Genomic DNA, 20,574 nt, shown 5'->3' on the forward strand with positions numbered 1-20,574 from the left:
TATTTGAGTCCCTTCAAGTTTGAGAAGGCATGCAGTGCAGGATTTACACCTGGATGTAAATACTTATTTTTCCGTAATTATTTCCTGTGTTTTCTAGACATGAATGGGATAATAATCAATCTTTATGTTCTTCTTGCCCTCTTGACAGAAGCTGATATTTCCGTAATTCCCTAATTAAGACACTTCTTTTTTTTTTAAAGTCACAAACATCCATTACCTACAAAAGATGCATTTTTGAAAACCTCTGGATAAAATAAAATCGAGTGATATTCTTTCATAGATGAAATTTCAGGGATGCTTTATTTGCATTCCCGGTAGATTGATCCATGTGGGAGGAGCCTGTGTTGGCTGGCTCAGATCTGTGTAGTAGTTAATTACGAACAGTGCTTGTGCTTCCTGGGTTGAATCCTTTTACAGCTGGTGCCGTGTCCCAGACTTCATTGAACTGGCAGCCTCTGTTCCCAACAGCTTTTCTTAATGAGAATCACTGTCAGCTGGCCTCCTGATGCAGCCCCTCTGCAGCCCCTGCCAGGAGATGCTGTTCCACATCTGCACCGTTCTGCTTCATACTGTTAGCTTGTCTTTCATAGTCTGCACCCACCCTGCCTCTATGAAATCCTTTCAGTCCACACCTCCCAGAGTGGACACGCTTTTAGGAGACAGTCTGCACCCTCCCTGTCTCTGTGAAATCCTTTCAGTCCACACCTCCCAGAGTGGACACGCTTTTAGGAGACAGTCTGCACCCTCCCTGTCTCTGTGAAATCCTTTCAGTCCACACCTCCCAGAGTGGACACACTTTTAGGAGACACTAGCATTTTGGAATATCATCCACAGCATGCCCTGGACCTCCTCTGCTTGATATCCTGGGTTTCTGTCCAGGTGTGAACTTGGGCAACCTGGGGATTTCCTCTGTTTCTGGCCTGTTTTCAGGTAACTGCCTGTTTTTTAAAATTCCAAATACCACATCCTGTCCTCCAAGGCCTCCAGAAATCTTGTAACACAAGATTAAAATATGTAACAAATATTCTTTGTTTTTGAAGTTTAGAGGTGAGGGGGGTGGGGGAATGGGTTATCCTGGTGATGGGTATTAAAGAGGGCACGTATTGAATGGAGCACTGGGTGTTATACGCAAACAATGAATCATGGAACACTCATCAAAAACTAATGATGTAATGTATGGTGATTAACATAACATAATAAAATAAAAAAAATAATTTGATAAAGTTATACTTAAAAAAAATAAAGTTTAAAAGGTAAGGGTAAGCTGTAGGTACACAGTACACCCATTGACTGACATGAGCGTGTGTGTGTGTGTAGATAGGTACATAGAGGTACATGTGCAGTTTCCCATGGGAGGTGTCTGCCCCAAGAGCCATGATTTTTACCACGTAGGTCAGCTGAAACTCAGGAGGCAGTCTTTGGCAGAAATCACCAAGGGTGGGACCATTTACAGAAACAGAGGTTCTTCCAGTCTCTTCCTGTTTCATACCAACTGATCTTAGGGCCTTGAGACTACTTTGGGAAGAGGCCTTACTTAGGTCTCTTGGAGTATTCAGAAAGGGTAATAGACTCTAAAAGGTTGTTGGATATTATATTAGAGTTCTCCAGAAAAATAGAACCAATAGGAGAGATAGGTAGATCTCTCTGTATCTATCTCTCTGTGTCAGTATCTGTATGCCAATAGCTATAATAAATCTATCTGTAGATGTCCATATCTAGAGAGATGTAGACATACAGATATCTATATATATGGAGATCTGTATGTCTAGAGAAACTTGTTATAGAAATTGGCTCATGGGATTATGGAAGGTGAGAAGTCTCACGATCTGCCATCTGCAAGCTGGAGACCAGCAAAGCTGGTGGTGTAATTCAGTCTCAGACTAAAAGCCTGAAAACCAAAGGAGCCAATGATGTAAATCTCAGTCTGAGGGCAGAAGATGAGATATGATATCCCAGCTCAGTCAGTGAGGCAGGAAAAAAGAGCAAATTTCTCCTTCCTCCATCTGTTCTATTCAGGTCCCCAGTGGATTGGGTGATGCTCTCCCATGTCCAGGAGGACCATGTACTTTGCTGAGTCCATGGACTCAAATGCTAATCTCCCAGGAAACACCCTCACACTCACACACACACACACACACACAAATGACAGAATGACAGAAACAGTGTTTAATCTGGGCACTGCTTCTTGGCCAGTCAAGGTGACACATAAAATTAACCATCACATATGTTTACTTGGTATCTTGTGGGGTTTTCCTTGGAGAGAATATGAAAAGTAAAAAGTAGGGGAGGCAGTTCTGGAACTTTGGCTTAGGCGCTGACCATCGTTTGAGCATGGACCGTTCCGCTTCTGGCCCTGACTGATTGCTTCAGAGGGATAATGCGAGCCTGGGGACTTCTGAAGGAGCAGAAGGGGAATGGAATGGAGTTGTGGTGAACAGTTTCAGGCTGGGCAGAGAGATGGGAGACCAGCCGTGATGTGGCCGTGGGACCTTGACCATGTCACTCCTCTCACAGCCCAGGATTGTTCCCTATCTGGAAACGGACATTGTTGGACCTCAAGGTCTCACAGACTCTCCCGTCTCCACTCTGTGACTGCCTTTTATGGAAAGGGGCAAGGACATGGCAGAGGTGTGGGGTAGTGAGATGGCAGTGCTAAACAGCTAAACAGCTAAACACACGTCCAGCCACCTGTGTGCACCACCTGTGTGCGCTGCATGCCAGGCCCCATGTGGCAGCCGGGACGCAGGGATGTGAAATCTGCTTCTCAGATGAGATGCATGGCAAGGAGTGCTGGACTCAGACTTTGAGCTGAGGCCTGCTCTCATCTGCCTTGTTATGCTGCAGAAAAGGTCCAGCTTTATCAAGAATAGAACAGAGGAAGGCAGACTTGGGCAGCGAAGATTTAAATCAAACATGGGGCCAGACTCTCCTGGGAGGACAGAACCACCGCTGCCCCAGCTGCTCCCAGGGGGAAGTGCACCGGAGGCTGGACAGGGAGCAGGGAGGCAGGGCTGTTCGGCCAGGAGAATTGCTGCCTGACCTCATATCATTGGATAGCAAAGGGGATCCTTTTATTTGTTGAGATTTTTAATCCTCAAAAGGATTAGGGATTTGGTCAGGAGAATGAGTGTTGCTAGCCAGTTAAGCAGGGGACTTGGAGCATCGTTCTAAGTCACTTTAAGCAACAGGGGCCACTACTTGGCAGTGCAAAGCAAGCAGGTGCTGACATAGCTGTGCTAATGGCAGAAGAACAAGAAAGGCTTGTGAGAGCAGCACACACAGCACAGTGGTTCTCCCTGAGCAGGAGCCCCCCTCCTCCATCCCCAAGCTGGACAGTGGCCCTGGGGGCACAAAGGATGCCAGGAAGAGGATGGAGGTCTCAAAGGGCATAGACCTCTTGCTTAACTCTGCCTGGAACCAGTTATGTGCCCTCTGGGTTCCAGTTTCTTTATTTGTGCCAAGTATATAAGAAAATACTTCCCTTGTAGTGCTGGTGTAAGGACTGGACACGGATTAAGACATGGCTCCTGGCACATGGCATGCCCTCAGTAAAAGATAGTGCTGTGTTTAGTTGCTAGGTGGGTCTGCAAAGGACCGGGTGTGCTGTGGCTGTTCCCAGGCCTGGGGATCAGAGGGGTTGTGAGTGGCAGCCAAGCAGAGCCTGGGGTGGTCAGAAGGGTTAGACAGGAGGGGCAGGGAGAGCAGACTGAAGCCAGTGATGAGGTGCTCGAAAGGATACTGGAGAGCCAGCTCATAGGAGGAAGTGAGTCCTGGGACCCAGTGACACTGAGTTGCCACAAGCAGAAGCCTGACCATCTGCTGTCACCTGGGATGAGTTGGGCTCACCAGTGGCTACTACTCAAGGGACAAACAAATAAGCAGATGTTAAAATAATGATCTAGAATTAAAAGTATGCTGAGTCCCAGTGGAAATAATTTATTTCAAGAATTCCATGTGCAAGCAATTTAGACTTCTAAAAGTAAAGCCCTTGCTTTGGGCAGGTTACTTCTGCTGGAGGAGGAAGTACGCACAGGTGGAGAAGCAATTCCTTTCTTACAGAAATAAATTTCTCTGCAGGAAGGCGGTCCAAGATAGAGGGGTGGGAAGACCCTGAACACACCCCCTCCCATGACACACAGAACCTATACCTACATATAGATCAATTCCTCCTGAAGATGAACTGAGGGCTGATTGAACAGCTTCTGCACAACAAGGATAGAGAGAACACATAGAGCAGAGCCAGGGACACGGAGACACAGTGATAATAGGACCCCACTCCCAAAGTGCCACCTGCGGTAGGGAAGGATATTACTGAGGGGCCCCATACACAGACTTGGCTGCCCTGAGGCACAGTGAAAAAACAGTGTTTAAGGGCAACTAGAGAGGTGGGTGGGGGATGGGCTAGATGGGTGATGGGTATTAAGGAGAGCACTTGTGATGAGCACTGGGTGTTGTATGTAAGTGATGAATCACTGAATTCTACTCCAGAAACCAATATTGCACTGCATGTTAACTAACTAAAATTTAAATTAAAAAAAATAAAAGGCGGGTGCTTCGTGGCTCAATCGGTTAAGCGTCTACCTTCAGCGCAGGTCATGATCTCAGTGTCCTGGGATCGAGCCCCGTGTGGGCTCCCTGCTCGGTGGGAAGCCTGCTTCTCCCTCTCCCTTTGCCCCTCCCCTGGCTTGTACCCTCTCTTGCTCAAATAAATAAATAAATAAATAAATAAATAAATAAATAAATATTTAAATAAATAAATAAAGGGTAACTAGACTGTCAGTAAAGGAAATCTACTTACTAACCCCAGAGCCTCTGCCAAACGGGCAGGAAACTGCGTGAACTCCTTCTGGGTTGAAGGTGCCAGCGAGAACTAGTTTTTACGTTCACTCTCCATCTTGATAAACCCAATGGGCACAGGTTCCAGGGTCTCTAGCCAGCCTGCTAGGGCCACCTCAGCATGCCCAGACCCCTAGGTTATACCAACTCCAGCTGTCTCCTAAGGTGACCCCAGTACTGCACACCGTGGGCATCCCTAGCCTGCACCCACCTCAGCTCCAGCTGTTGGGTCGAGGGGGCTCTGGCAAGTGATGAGCTCAGGGCCCCCCATGGCCTGTGCCCAGCCCAGCCATCCTGCTAAGAGGCAGTCCCAATAGGGTGTGCCCTAGGAACGCCCCTGCCTCCACAGCTGCTCCAGCTCCAGCCCACCTGCCAGAACAGCCCAGTGTGGTGAGCTCTAGGACACCCCTGGCTTGTGCCCATGCCAGCCCCCACTGTCTTGCCATGCCGGCTGCTATGTAGCATGCACTGACACTGCCCCTTGGCCTGCATCTGATCCAGCCATCTCACCGAGGCAAGGCCAGTGTGGCCTGGGACCCTCCTGCCCTGCACTTGCTCCGGCTCCAGCTGGCGTGCCAAAGCTGCCAGACACTCACAGTCTGTACAGCGGCTTTTGGTTACCAGTGTGGGGAGGAGTTGGAAGTGGGTGGAATAGGTAAAGGGGTTTAAGAGGGACAGTTATAAACAGATATGCTATGAGGATGTCATGTACAGCCCTGGAAATACAGTCAATAATATTGTAATAACTTTGGTAACAGACTAGACTTAAAGTGGGGCTCATTTCAGAATGTATAAAAATACCAAATCACTATGGTGTACACCTGAAACTAGTAAGATATTGTTTGTCAATTACACTTCAATAAAAATAAATAAGTGCAGGAGCAGAGATGGTTTTATGCCATCAGCTAAGTGTTAACATTCAGCATATAAAAGAATCATGAGCATAGGGTATTAAAAATAAACATAATTAGGGCGCCTGGGTGGCTCAGTTGGTTAAGCGACTGCCTTCGGCTCAGGTCATGATCCTGGAGTCCCGGGATCGAGTCCCGCATCGGGCTCCCTGCTCAGCGGGGAGTCTGCTTCTCCCTCTGACCCTCCCCCCTCTTGTGCTCTCTCTCTTCCATTCTCTCTCTCAAATAGATAAAATCTTTAATAATAATAATAATAATAAATAAACATAATTACAAAAGAGAAATACGTGGGATTTGGGGTGGCTTCACTTAGAACAAGAAAACAAAGTGATGAATTTTTTTATTCTAGGTTAGAGACTCCCATCAATCCAAATGCAAATCAAAGAAAAAGATGGGCTTCCCAGGTCCCAAATTATTGTTGTATCTCACTTATAGTTCACTGTGCTTCGACAGGTGATTATTCTTTCCCTTTCTTGCTTCTTCCCAATATTGACAGTGTTTAAAAACACGAATATCATATTCTAGATCCCACTTTAGTTACTGCACAGCAAACAGAACTTGTATTTTTTTATTTGTGAATTTTAAAGACTTCAATTTTTTTAATCTCATTTTTTACCCAAATTGGAATCTTCATGTTAATAGCTTCTGACGTCTCAGAGCTTAAAAATGGAGCCAGGAATCTAGCACGAATTTTATCAACTGTAAGTCACTCATAGATTATTGCCTCTTTCATTTTCTTTCTAGAGGGACAAAACTAATACTCTGTTTTTAAGTTGTGAAAGAAAACATGACAATTAAAACTTAGTAAACAGAAAGAAAAAAAACAAAAGTCACCAGAAATTCCACCATCCAGCGATCACTGCTCTAAATATTTGGTAGTATCTCCTTCCTGATATTTCTCATGTTCTAATATATACCTACATACATACGTACATAAATGTAATAATTTCTAAATGCTGCCCTTTCTATTTAGGTGTTCTGGCATTACACATGCCATTTAAAATACTGCACCATGTCCTCGGATTTGAAAGAAACATTCATTAGAATTATCAAGAATTAATAGCATTTCCTGTTTTTGCTTTTTGAATAAATCTGGCACCATAACTATTTCTGAGTTTCAGTATTTTATCCTAGATTTATTCGCTTACAGTATTGAACCAAGTATTGTTAATTTTAACCTCCTAAATGTGTCTAAATCTACCCACTCTTCTTCATCTCTGTAGCCAAGGCCTCCACTGGCACCTACCTAGAATGCTCTTGTGTGAATCCCAAAGATTCACTCCTCTTGCACAATGGAGCTCCATGCAGAGCTCTTGGCCTATCTTGGTGCCTTTGTCTTGGTCACTCCATATCAGTGACCTGATGGCTTCACCTGCATGGTCTTCTGTCTGGATCACCTAATCCTAATCAGTTTCTCTTTTAACAGTGATCACTCTTGACCTCATTTCACTTTCAGATGTGTCCCTTCCTTCTATGCTCTTCCTTACTAATCTCATTAAAGGAGATGTTTTACTGGCACCTCAAACACAATCCATGTAAAATCGAACTCAATCTTTCTCCCAAAAAACTTTCATCACAATTTTCCACATTTCAGTTAATGGCCTTCAGGTTATTCCTGCCAAAAGCCCTGACTCTCTTTCTTCTTTCTATTTCACACATGACTGTAAGCAAATCTTTTTTTCTACCTCCTGGACCAAGCCACCATTGTCTTTTGCTTGGGTTACTGTACTACCCTCCATACTAACTACCCTCCTTGCTTCTACCCTTCCCCCACCTTCCCTTAACCCAACCAGCCTTTGCCCCTTACCTACCCAGTCTCCTCTTCAACCCTCGATGGCTTCCTATCTCACTCAGAGTCAAAATCGATAATGGCTCACCAGCTCTATATGATCTTCCCCTATCATCTCTGACATAATCTCTTATTACTTTCCTCCTTGCTTGCTTCTCACCAGTCCACATTGGCCTTCTTGCTTCTTCCCCAGAAGCCAGCATGGTTCTGCCTCAGAGGTTTTGCACTTGCTAGTTCTATCTGTGATGCTCATTCCCCAGCTCTCTGCATGGCTGACCCCTCACCCCCTTTAGGTCTTTGCTTAAATATTGTCTTCTCCATGATTATTTCTGTGACTTCCTCATGAAAAGCAGACTTTACTTATTCCTTTTCCTTGGCCAGGCTTTGCCTTATTGGTCATTGTCTGCCTTATTTTTTCCCCATAATAATTCTTCTCAAACAACATACCACATATTGTACTTAATTTTTTTATTGTCTGTCTTCTCCTACTCAAATATAAGCTCCATGAGAGCAAGAATTTTTTTTTTTTTTTATTCATTAGAGTCAAAGAGAGAGAGAGAGGCAGAGGGAGAAGCAGGCTCCCCGCCTAGCAGGGAGCCCGATGCGGGACTCAATCCCAGGACCCTGGGATCACAACCTGAGCCGAAGGCAGACGCTTAACCATCTGAGCCACCCAGGTGCCCCGAGAGCAAGAATTTTTTATCTTCTCTATGTCTTTGTTCCCAATGCCTAGAATAATGCCTGATAATTAGTAGATGCTGAATAAATATTTGTTGAATGAGAAAGGAAGGAATGAAGGAAGGGGGGAAGGAAGTGGGAAAGTGTCTTTTCCTAAGGTGAAAATAGCCTTGGAGAAGTCAGTTGACAGTGTAGTTCCTAAAGGACAGGCAGTTTATTAAGCAATTGTTTTTAGCTTCTCTGTAAGACCCATTCAAAAAATAAAAAGTTAGGGAAAATTAGTGTGCCACTAGGGAAAAAAAAAACAAAACTTTTGCTAGTTAATTATCAGTTGCAAACTTCATCTGCCCTTTCATTTATAATACTGCTCCACTGAGGTACCATTGACATACAATGAGCTGTGTATATTTAAAGTGGACAGTTTGATGAGTTTTAACATATATATACACTAGGGTAGCTGTTACCACAACCAAGTTAGTTAACATGTCCATCACCCCAAAAAGTTTGTAAAGACTCTCCCCCACCCTTCCCTGAGCCCCTGGGCAACCACTGATCTTTCAGTCACTGTAGATTATTTTGGATTTTCTAGAGATTTATAGTACGTACTTTTTTCATCTGGCCTTTTTCTCTTGGTACAAACACTGAGATTCATCTAAGTTATTGTGTAGTAGTAATTTGTTTCTTTTCGTTGCTAGTAATACTGCTTTATGTAGCTATATCTCAACTGTATTATCTCAGTACATTCACCTATTGATAGGCATTTGGATTGCTTAGTTTTTGGCTGTTACAAATAAAAGTGCTGTGAAAATTCTTATGTAGGTCTTTGTATGGAAATAGACTTTAATTTCTCTTAGATAAATAAAATACCCAGGAGTGGACTAGCTGGATTGTATAGTAGATGAGCTTTCTAAGAACTACCAACTGCTTTCCACATTGGTGTCATAATTTTGCATTCCCACCAGCATTCCCGCCTCTCCACATCCTCAACAATATTTGGTGTGGTGAGTGGTCAACCAGTATTTTTCTTTTAAGTTGTGGTAAAATATGTTTAACATAAAATTAGCTTTTTTACCATTTTAAATGTATAATTTGACAGCATGAATTTCATTCACACTGTTGACCAATCATTGCCGCTATTGATTTCCAAAACTTCTCATTAACCTAAACAGAACTCTGTAACCATTAAGCTATAACCTCTTATACCCCCAGCCCCTGGCAACCTTTTATCTACTTCCTGTCTCTATGAGTTTGCCTATTCTAGAAATTTCATATAAATGGAATAATTTGACATTTGTCCTTTTGTGTCACTTATTTCACTTACCATTATGTTTCAATTTTCATCCATGTTGTAGCATGTATCAAAACTTTATTACTTTTATGGCCTAATAATATTCCATTGAATGGATATACCATATTTTATCCATTCATCTCTCTTCTCTCCCTCTCTTTTTTTTTTTTTTAGGCCAAACCAAAAAAAAAAAGTAAAAGCTTAATACTCCAGTTTATATTACACCTCACTGTCTCTCATGAACATTTAAAACCCTTGCCCTCTTTTGCTTTGGAACCTTCCCTCAGAACACCATACACAAACACAATGCTACTTATAATTCTAAAAGGATTCACATACGAAACTCATACCCTGTCATTTCCTATGTAAAAAACTCTGGGTAAGGATGGAATGTTCCAGAATAGTAAAGGCATTAACTGTTCAGTAAGATTAAGATGAAGTGGTGATGTCTCAGAAGACCAGGTGGTTAGTAAAGGTTGGCACTCCTGACCTTCTCATCCCCCATGTACCTGAACAAGAACACATCTCAACTGCACTTTAGCCCAAAGCTGGAACACTGTTGAAGTCTATATAACAGTTGGTCTCATGGAGGAGAACACTGGAACAGGTTAGACTTTCTTGCCATAGCAAGCTCAAATTGTGTCAGACAATGTCCATCATCTGCCACAGCATTGCTTGCAATATCCATTCATCTCCTGATGGACACTTGGATTGTTTCTACTTTTGGCTACTTTGAATGATGCTACGGTGCACATTGGTGTACAAGTATCTCTTTGAGCCTCTGTTTTCTGTTCTTTTGGTTTTATACTTAGAGGTGGAATTGCTGGGTCATAAGGTTATTCTGTGTTTATTCCAGGAACCACCAAACTTTTTTCCACAGTGGCTGCACATTTTACATTCCCACCAGCAATGTATGAGTCTTGCAATTTCTCCAGATCCTTGTCAACCTTTGTCATTTTCCTTTTTTTTTTAAGGAAAACCATCCTGGTTAGGTGTGAAGTGGTATTTCATGGTGATTTTGGTTTCCATTTTCTTAATGACTAATGATATTAGGAATCTTTTTATATGTTACTGGCCATTTGTATATATTCTTTGGACAGATTCTTTGTTCAAGTTCTTCACTCATTTTTTAAATAGGTGATTGTCTTTTGGTTTTGACTTGAAGAATTCTTTACCTTTATTAGACATATGATTGCAGATACTTTCTTTCATTCCCTCAGTTATCTTTTAACTTGAATCATAATGTCCTTTCATTTGCAAAAATTTTTAATTTTCATGAAGTTAACAGTTTTTTCCTTTTGTTGTTTGTGCTTTTGTTATCACATCTAAGAATCCATTGCCTAATCCAAGGTTAGAAAGATTTACCCTCATATTTTCTTTTAAGAATTTTATGGCTGGGGCAGCTGGGTGGCTCAGTTGGTTAAGCGTCTGCCTTCGGCTCAGGTCATGATCCCAGGGTCCTGGGATCGAGCCCCGCATCGGGCACCCTGCTCAGCGAGGAGCCTGCTTCTCCCTCTCCTCCCAGCTCATGCTCTCTCTCGCTATCTCTGTCTCTGTCTCTCTCTCAAATAAATAAATAAAAGAATTTTATGGCTGAGTCCTTATATTTAGATCATTCTGAGTTAATTTTTATCCTGGTGTAAGGTAGGTGCCCAACCTTATTCTTTAGCACAGGGATATCCAGTTGTCCCAGCACATCTGTTGAAGAGACTATTTTTTCCCTATTGTGTGGTCTTCAAAAATCCTTTGACTTTATGTGTGAGTTTATTTCTGGGCTTTCTATTCTGTTGGTCTATATCTCCATCTTTATGTGAGTACTACACTGTTTTGATTACTCTAGCTTTGTGGTAAGTTTTGAAATTAGGACATAAAAGAGTCTTCCAACTTCTCTTTCATGAATTTGAGGATTGTCTTCCATTTCTGCAAAAAAAAAGCTGTGGTGATTTTGACAGAGATTGAATTGTAGCTGTAGATCACTTTGGGTGGTTCTGATGTCCTAACAATATTAAGTCTGCCAATTCATGAACAGAGGATGTCTTTTCATTTATTTAGTTAGTTTCTTTCAGCCATATTTTATAGTTTTCAGATACTAGTCTTTCACCTCCTTAGTTAAATTTATTACCAGATATTTTATCTTTCTAGATACTATTGTAAACAGAATAGCTTTATTAATTTCCTTCCAGAATGTTCATTTTTAAGTGATTGAAACAGCTGATTTTTGTGTGTTGATCTTGTACCCTGCAATTTGTTGAATTTATAGGCTATAGTACTTTTCTTCAGGATTCCTTGAGACTTTCTATATACAGGATCATATGAAATGTCAATTTCTTAGTAGATATAGGGCTGATCAGGTTATCTGTTTTTTCTTCAGTAAGCATTGGTAGTTGTGTCTTTTAAGGAGTTTTTCCTTTTTCATCCAGTTCGTTGAATTTATTGGCAATGTTTGTTAATACTCAGTCCTAATATTGGTAATTAGAGCCTTCTCTCTCTCTCTCTCTCTTTTTCCTTTATCTTTCTGGCTAGAGGTTTATCAGTTTTGTTGATGTTCTCAAAGAGAAATCTTTTGATTTCAATGACTTTCTCTATTATTTTTCTGTTTTCTGTGTCATTGATTTCCAATTTGATCTTCATCACTTTGTTTTGCTCACTTTGAATTTAGTTTACTCTTCTAATTTCTTAAGGTTAAATCTGAGGTCATTGATTTGGGACCGTTCTTCATTTCTAATGCATGAATTTAGTGCTATAAATTTCCCCCTCTGTTCTGCTTTAATGGAATCGTATTTGTGTTCTCATTTTTCATTCAGTACAAAACATTTTCTGATTTCCTTTTTGAATTCTTTTTGACCTGTAGGTTATTTAGAAATGTGTTATTTTGTTTCCAAATACTTGGGCATTTTCCAGAGATCTTTGTTATTGATTTCTAACTTAATTCCGTAGTAGTCAGAGAACATACTTTATATGACTTAAACTAGGTTAAATTTATTCATACTTATTTTATTACCTAGAATATGGTCCCTCTTTATGTGCTCTTTTGAGAATAGTGTGAATTTTGCTTTTGTTGGGTTGAATGTTCTATAAATGTCAAGCTGGTCATTCTGGTTGATGGTACTGTTCAAGTCTTCTATGTCCTTGCTAACTTTATGCCTATTTGTTCTATGAATTATTGAAAAGGGCTGTTGAAACCTCTGAGTATAATTGTGGTTTTGTCTATTTCTCTTTGCAGATCTATAAATTTTGCTTCCTTTATTTTGAAGCTTCATTGTTTGGGTCATTTTGACTCTTGTATCACTATGAAATGATCTTCCTCGTCCCTGGCAATATTCTTTGAGCTGAGATTTACTCTGTCTTCTCCAGCTTTCTTTTGAGTAGTTTTAACATACCCACCTTTTATTTTTAACCTGTGTGACTTTGTTTATGAAGTCCATTTTTTATAAGCAACATATAGTTGGGTCTTGCCTTTTTTTAAATCCTTTTTTTATTATCTCTGCCTTTTCATTGGGATGTTTAAAGGTTTTGCATTTAATGTGATTACTGATATGGTTAAGTTTAAGTCTATAATCTTGATAATTGCTTTCTCATCTTCTCTTTTTCTTTTTCTTTTTTTTTAAAGATTTCACTTATTTATTTGACAGAGAGAGAGATAGCGAGAGCAGGAACACAAGCAGGGGGAGTGGGAAGGGGAGAAGCAGGCTTCCCGCCGAGCAGGGAGCCTGATGTGGGGCTCGATCCCAGGACCCTGGGATCATGACCTGAGCCGAAGGCAGACGCTTAACGACTGAGCCACCCAGGCGCCCTGTTCTCTTTTTCTTTTCTCTTCTTTGTCTAATTAGCTACAACTCCTTGTTTTGCTATTTTTGTAGTTACTTCAGGGTTTATAGGATATATCTTTAGTCTATCCTAAGTGATATTATTCCACTTCACATATAATAAAAGAACTTTGCAGTGGTATACTTCCATTTTTTTTCTGGTAGCCTTGCAGCCTTTGTACTATTTTACATGTGTGTTAAATACCACCACACCTTGTTATTTTTTGTATTTATACATATAGTAAAGAGATTCATATAATAAAAAAATCTTATATGCTCACCCATGTAATTAACATTTTCTGTGCTCCTTATTATTTTGTCTAGCTTTCAAAATGATGCCATTTTCCTTCTGCCCAAAGGACTTTAACATTTCCTGGTAGTGTGGTTCTGTTGGTGATGATTTCTTTTTTCAGCTTTTGTGTATACAAAAACATCTTTATTTTGCTTTTCTTTTTGAAATATATCTATATTGGGTATAGATTCTAGATTGGCAGTATCTTGTCTTTCAGTGCTTTGAAGATGTTGCTCACTTGTCTTTTTGCTTACATTATTTCCAATGAGAAGTCTGCCATCACCCTTATTTTTGTATCTTTGTATATAACACAGCTGCTCTTTTTTTTTAAGATTTATTTATTTATTTTAGAGAGACAGAAAGAAGGGGGAGGGGCAAAGGGAGGGAATCTGAAGCAGACTCCATGCTGAGCACAGAGCCTGATGCAGGGCTCTATCCCAGGACCCCAAGATCATGACCTGAGCTGAAATCAAGAGTCAGAGACTTAACCGACTGAGCCACTCAGGTGCCCCTATAACACAGCTGCTCTTAAGATTTTTTTTTAATTGTTGATTTTGAGCAAATTGATTATGATGTAACATTGTAATTTCCTTGTCATTTTGAGCCTTGGAATTCTTGGATCTGCAGGTTTATGGTTTTCATCAAGTTTGGAAGCTTCTCAGCCATTACTATTAAAGTATTTTCAGCCATTACTATTATTGAGAACTCCAAGTCCTTAAGTATTTAATGTCTCTTGAAGTTGTCCCATAAATCACTGATGTTCTTTTCTTTTTTGATTCTTCATTCTCTTTGTATTTCAGTTTGAATGGTTTCTGTTGCTATCTTTCAAGTTCACTATCTTTTTGGGGTGCCTACATGGTCAGTTAAATGTCCGACTCTTGATTTCAGCTCAAGTCATGATCTCATGGGTTGTGAGATTGAGCCCTTCACTGGCTCCGCACTTAGTGGGGAGTCTGTTTGAAGATGCTATACCTCTGCCCCTCCCCCCACTTGTGGGTGTGCATGTGCGCTTTCTCTTCTCCCTCTCTAAAATAAATAAAACTTAAAAAAATTCAAGTTCACTTTCTTTTCCTTTGCAATTTCTAATCTGTTTTATTTTTCATCTCCGACATTGTGGTTTTTATATCTAGAAGTTCAGTTTGGGCCTTTTTTTTTAACTTCCCCATCCCTGCTACTGTTTTGATCATAGGAAATCTAGTTATAATTACTGTTTTAATGTCCTTTCCTGCTAATTTTAACATCTGTGGCTCTTTTGAATCAGTTTCAACTGATTTGTTAATTTTCCTCATGATGGGTCTTATTTTCCTGCCAGATATTTGGATTTTATATTACTGGGTGCTGCCTCTTTTCATGTTTCTATAAATATTCTTAAGCTTGAGCTTCACTTACGTAACTGAAAGTAGTTTGGTTTGTTAGGTGTGATTGAAGCAGTACTCATCTAGAGCTAATTATTCTCTACTCCTGACTCTTCTACCAATGCCCGTGGATATTGACTTTTTCTAGTCTGCCTGCTGGGAACAGGTACTGTTGTGCGTTGTGTGTGAGCCCAGAACACAGCTCCCTCCAGCCCTTAGATTGTTCTTTCCCATCTGCTCTTTCACATGTGTGTGTCTGTTTTCTTTGCTGGATACTTGAGGGGGACCGTCCACAGGTTCCCAGGGTTCTCTGTGCACTTCTATCCTCTCTGATACTCTACACTCTAGAAAACTCTAGCTCTTGTTCTTGTACTATAGGACCCAGCTCCTCCATGGAAGAAATCAGCCAGCTGGGTTCCCATGCCCTCTGTCATGATCTGTACAGTCTTTCAAAGCAGTAATCTGGGGTGAATGTAGGGCTCGCGTCCTTTGTTTTCCCTCTCAGGTGTCACTGTCCAAAATGTTCAGTGTCTTGAATGTGTTTGTTGTATATATTTTGTCTGTTTTTTGTTACTAAATCTTTCCCAGTAGCCGTAGTCCTGAACTTTACATTTTAAAATCTCACTCCTTGTTGAGGGTGCTTTTCCCATAAGTATTGTACTTGTCTTTCAATTCACTCGGTGATGCAAACTCAACCTCTTCTCCTGAATGAGGCACTGAGTTCTGCAAGGAGAATGCCCATGACAAGGATGGCCCTGCCTTCACAATATTTAGTCACAGGGGAATGTTAAGACAAGTGCGTGGACTGCTTTCATCTAAGCAGGAGTTAGTAAGACTCTTAGCAGTTTGATGGAAGAGAACGCAGAAGTTAAGGATAGAAGAAAATAATTTCATGTAGAAGCTGACATTTAAGAGTCTTGAAGGATGACTCTTTTGGTTGACTCTATACTTTCATTAGTATAGAAAAACTTCCCATTTGAGTAGCACTTTACAATTGGCAGAGTTTCATGCTCACTATTTCTCTTAAGGAGATATATGGACATTGGAACACTTGAAAGAAACTCCCCGGGGGGGGGGGGGAAGATGGCAGAGGAGTAGGGGACCCTATTTTAAGTGGTCCCCGGAATTGAGCTGGATATCTACCAGACCACTCTGAGCGCTCACAAAACCAGCCTGAGATGTAAGAAGATCTGGATCTCTACAAACAGAATATCACAGGCGGTTGGTTTTGAGGTACGAAGCAGAGAGCCGTGATTCTGCATGCAGATATCAGAGGATAAACGGCAGCGGGAGGGTGCCTGGCCGTGGTGATCCTACACAGCCGGTGAGTGACAGCCTCGCACGCTGCGGACGGGGCACAGACTCGCAGACCGGTAGCGTCGGGAGAGAACTTTAGGTCAGCCCCCAGGGTGGAGGACCAGACCGGCGGGGTCACGCGCACGCGAACTGCAGCCCCCACTGACAGAAACCGAGGCAACGGTCACGCACACGCAAACTGCAGTCCCCAAGACAGAACCCCAAGCGGCAGAGTTGCGTGCACGTGAACTGGGAGCAGCTGGCGGTTTTAGAAGCAAAAAGGGCAGAGACATGCCCCGACTTGGAGGCAGGACTGGGAGCGCTGCGGAGGGGCGCACAACCCAGGACGCTGCAGTTTATAACAGCACAGACAGAGATGGAGACAGTGTGGCCTGGAGGGCTCACTGAAGAACAGACTAAGGTCTCTCTGCTCTGAGGCAGAGGGTTGGAAAAGGTCTCTTCTGCTCTGATTTGCGGAAGAGATGCGGAAAGCCTCCAGGGAAAGGCGCCAGAGAGCAAAAGCCCCAAAGACTGATTCCCACTGAGTCCATCCCCCGCCACAGGGGCACAGGGCAACTCCGCCCAAACAGGGTTGCCTGAGTAATAGCACAGCAGGCCCCTCCCGCAGAAGACAGGCTGGGAAAACAAGAGGCCAGCAACCCTAAGGTCCCAAGAAAACAGGTGCATCTTGCTTGGGTTCTGGTCAATAATTGGGACTCTATACATTCCCCCAAACACCCATCAACAGAATGACTAGGAGGAGGAGCCCCCAAAACAGAAAAGACTCAGAGCTTATGACTTATGCTGCAGATTTACAAATGGATGCAGACATAACCAAGATGTCAGAGATGGAATTCAGGCTAGCAATTGTGAAGACAGTGGCTAGAATGGAGAAATCCATTAATGGGAACATAGAGTCTCTAAGGGCAGAAATAAAAGAGGAATTGGAAGAACTTAAAAATGCTATCAATGAGATCCAATCCAATCTAGATAATCTAACAGCTAGGGTAACTGAGACAGAAGAGAGAATAAGTGATCTGAAAGACAGTATAATAGATAAAAAGGGAAAAGAGGAGGCCAGGGAAAAACAACTCAGAATCCATGAAAATAGAATCAGAGAAATAAGTGACACCATGAGGCATTCCAATGTCAGAATAATTAGAATCCCGGAGGGAGTGGAGAGAGAGAGAGGGCTAGAAGATGTATTTGAGCAAATCATACCTGAGAACTTCCCTGATCTGGGGAATGAAACAAACATTCGCATCCTAGAGGCAGAGAGGACCCCTCCCAAGATAAAGGAAAACAGGCCAACACCCTGGCATGTAATAGTAAAACTTGCAAATCTTAGAACCAAGGAAACCATTTTAAGGGCAGTTAGGGGGAAGAGATTTCTTACGTACAGAGGGAGGAACATCAGAATAATGTCAGACCTATCCACAGAGACCTGGCAAGCCAGAAAGGCCTGGCAAAACATATTCAGAGTACTAAATGAGAAGAACATGCAGCCAAGAATACTTTATCCGGCAAGGCTTTCATTTAGGATGGATGGGGAGATGCAGAGCTTCCACGACCGGCAGAAGTTGAAAGAATATGTGACCACTAAGCCGGCCCTGCAAGAAATATTAAGGGGGGTTCTAAAAAGGAGAAAGACCCCAAGAGTGATATACAACAGAAATTTACAGGGACAATCTATAAAAACAACGTCTTCACAGGCAACATGATGACAATTAATTCATATCTTTCAATCATCACTCTCAACGTGAATGGCCTAAATGCTCCCATAAAACAGCACAGGGTTGCAGATTGGATAAAAAGACAGGACCCATCCATGTGCTGTCTACAAGAGACTCATTTTGAACCTAAAGATACATCCAGACTGAAAGTGAAGGGATGGAGATCCATCTTCCATGCCAGCAGACCTCAAAAGAAAGCTGGGGTAGCAATTCGTATATCAGACAAATTAGATTTTAAACTAAAGTCTGAAATTAGAGACACAGAAGGACACTATATCATTCTTAAAGGGTCTATCCAACAAGAAGATCTAACAATTGTAAATATCTATGCCCCCAACATGGGAGCAGCCAACTACATAAGCCAACTGTTAACCAAAATAAAGAGTCATATTGATAACAATATGTTAATTTTAGGAGACCTCAATACTCCACTCTCAGCAATGGACAGATCATCTAAGCAGAAAATCAACAAGGAAACAGCTTTGAATGATACATTGGACCAGATGGACCTCATAGATATTTACAGAACAGTCCACCCTAAAACAACAGAATACTCATTCTTCTCGAGCACACATGGAACTTTCTCCAGAATAGACCATATACTGGGTCACAAATCAGGTCTCAACTGAGAGCAAAAGATTGAGATTATTCCCTGCATATTCTCAGACCACAATGCTCTAAAACTGGAACTCAATCACAAGAAAAAATTTGGCAGAAATTCAAATACTTGGAAGCTAAAGACCACTCTGCTCAAGAATGTTTGGGTCAACCAGGAAATCAAAGAAGAACTTAAACAATTCATGGAAATCAATGAGAATGAAAACACATCGGTCCAAAACCTATGGGATACTGCAGAGGTGGTCCTAAGGGGGAAATACATAGCCATCCAAGTCTCACTCAAAAAAACAGAAAAATCCCGAATTCACCAACTAACTCTACACCTTAAAGAACTAGAGAAAAAGCAACAAACGACACCTAAGCCACGCATTAGAAGAGAAGTAATTAAAATTAGAGCAGAAATCAATGAATTAGAAACCAGAAACACAGTAGATCAGATCAACGAAACTAGAAGTTGGTTCTTTGAAAGAATTAATAAGGTTGATAAACCACTGGCCAGACTTATCCAAAAGAAGAGAGAGAGGACCCAAATTAATAAAATTATGAATGAAAGGGGAGAGACTACGACTAACACCAAGGAAATAGAAACAATTATTAGAAATTATTATCAACAACTATATGCCAATAAACTGAGCAATCTGGATGAAATGGAGGCCTTCCTGGGAACCTATAAGCTGCCAAGACTGAAACAGGAAGAAATTGACAATCTGAATAGGCCAATAACCAGTAACAAGATTGAAGCAGTGATCAAAACCTCCCCAAAAAACAAAGAGTCCAGGGCCTGATGGATTCCCTGGGGAATTCTACCAAACATTCAAAGAAGAAATAATACCTATTCTACTGAAGCTGTTTCAAAAAATAGAAAGAGAAGGAAAACGTCCAAACTCGTCTATGAGGCCAGCATTACCTTAATCCCCAAACCAGGCAAAGACCCCATCAAAAAGGAGAATTTCAGACCAATATCCCTGATGAATATGGATTCCAAAATCCTCAACAAAATCCTAGCTAATAGGATCCAACAATACATTAAAAGGATCATCCACCACGACCAAGTGGGATTTATCCCCGGGATGCAAGGGTGGTTCAACATTCTCAAATCAATCAATGTGATAGAACACATTAATAAGAGGAGGGAGAAAAACCATATGGTCCTCTCAATTGATGCAGAAAAAACATTTGACAAAATACAACATCCTTTCCTGATTAAAACTCTCCAGAGTATAGGGATAGAGGGAACATTCCTCAAGCTCATAAAATCCATCTATGAAAAACCCACAGCAAATATCATCCTCAATGGGGAAAAGCTGAGAGCCTTTCCCTTAAGATCAGGAACACGTCAAGGGTGCCCACTCTCACCACTGTTGTTCAACATAGTACTAGAAGTCCTAGCAACAGCAATCAGACAACAAAAAGAAAGAAAAGGTATTCAAATTGGCAAAGAAGAAGTCAAACTCTCTTTTCGCAGACAACATGATACTTTATGTGGAAAACCCAAAAGACTCCACCTCCAAATTACTAGAACTCATCCAGCAATTCAGTAATGTGGCAGGATACAAAATCAATGCACAGAAATCAGTTGCTTTCTTATACACTAACAACGCAACTGTAGAAAGAGAAATTAGAGAAACGATTCCATTTACAATAGCACCAAAAACCATAAGATACTTTGGAATAAACCTAACCAAAGAGGTAAAGGATCTATACTCTAGGAACTACAAAACACTCATGAAAGAAATTGAAGAAGACACAAAAAGATGGAAAAATATTCCATGCTCATGGATCAGAAGAATAAAGATTGTTAAAATGTCTATGCTACCCAGAGCAATCTATACCTTCAGTGGCATCCCAATCAAAATTCCAATGACATTTTTCAAAGTGCTAGAACAAACAATCCTAAAATTTGTATGGAATCAGAAAAGACCCCGAATCGCCAAGGAGATGTTGAAAAAGAAAAACAAAGCTGGGGTCATCA

The 20,574-nt window shown here is 41.4% G+C and overlaps 1 protein-coding gene and 1 non-coding gene across 2 annotated transcripts in view; one reads left to right on the plus strand and one right to left on the minus strand.

Moving 5' to 3' along the window:
* ATP10A (ATPase phospholipid transporting 10A (putative)) overlaps positions 1 to 20,574 on the plus strand; it is a 200,844-nt gene that overhangs the window by 90,861 nt on the left and 89,409 nt on the right.
* On the minus strand, positions 10,058 to 10,179 carry LOC118023252. The gene has a single exon (XR_004682720.1). It is a non-coding gene; the product is annotated as a small nucleolar RNA SNORA28 (small nucleolar RNA).

The sequence above is a fragment of the Mirounga leonina genome, unplaced genomic scaffold, assembly GCF_011800145.1.
Source record: "Mirounga leonina isolate KUSES-001 unplaced genomic scaffold, KU_Mleo_1.0 Mir_178, whole genome shotgun sequence".
In the NCBI taxonomy this organism is placed as follows: domain Eukaryota; kingdom Metazoa; phylum Chordata; class Mammalia; order Carnivora; family Phocidae; genus Mirounga; species Mirounga leonina.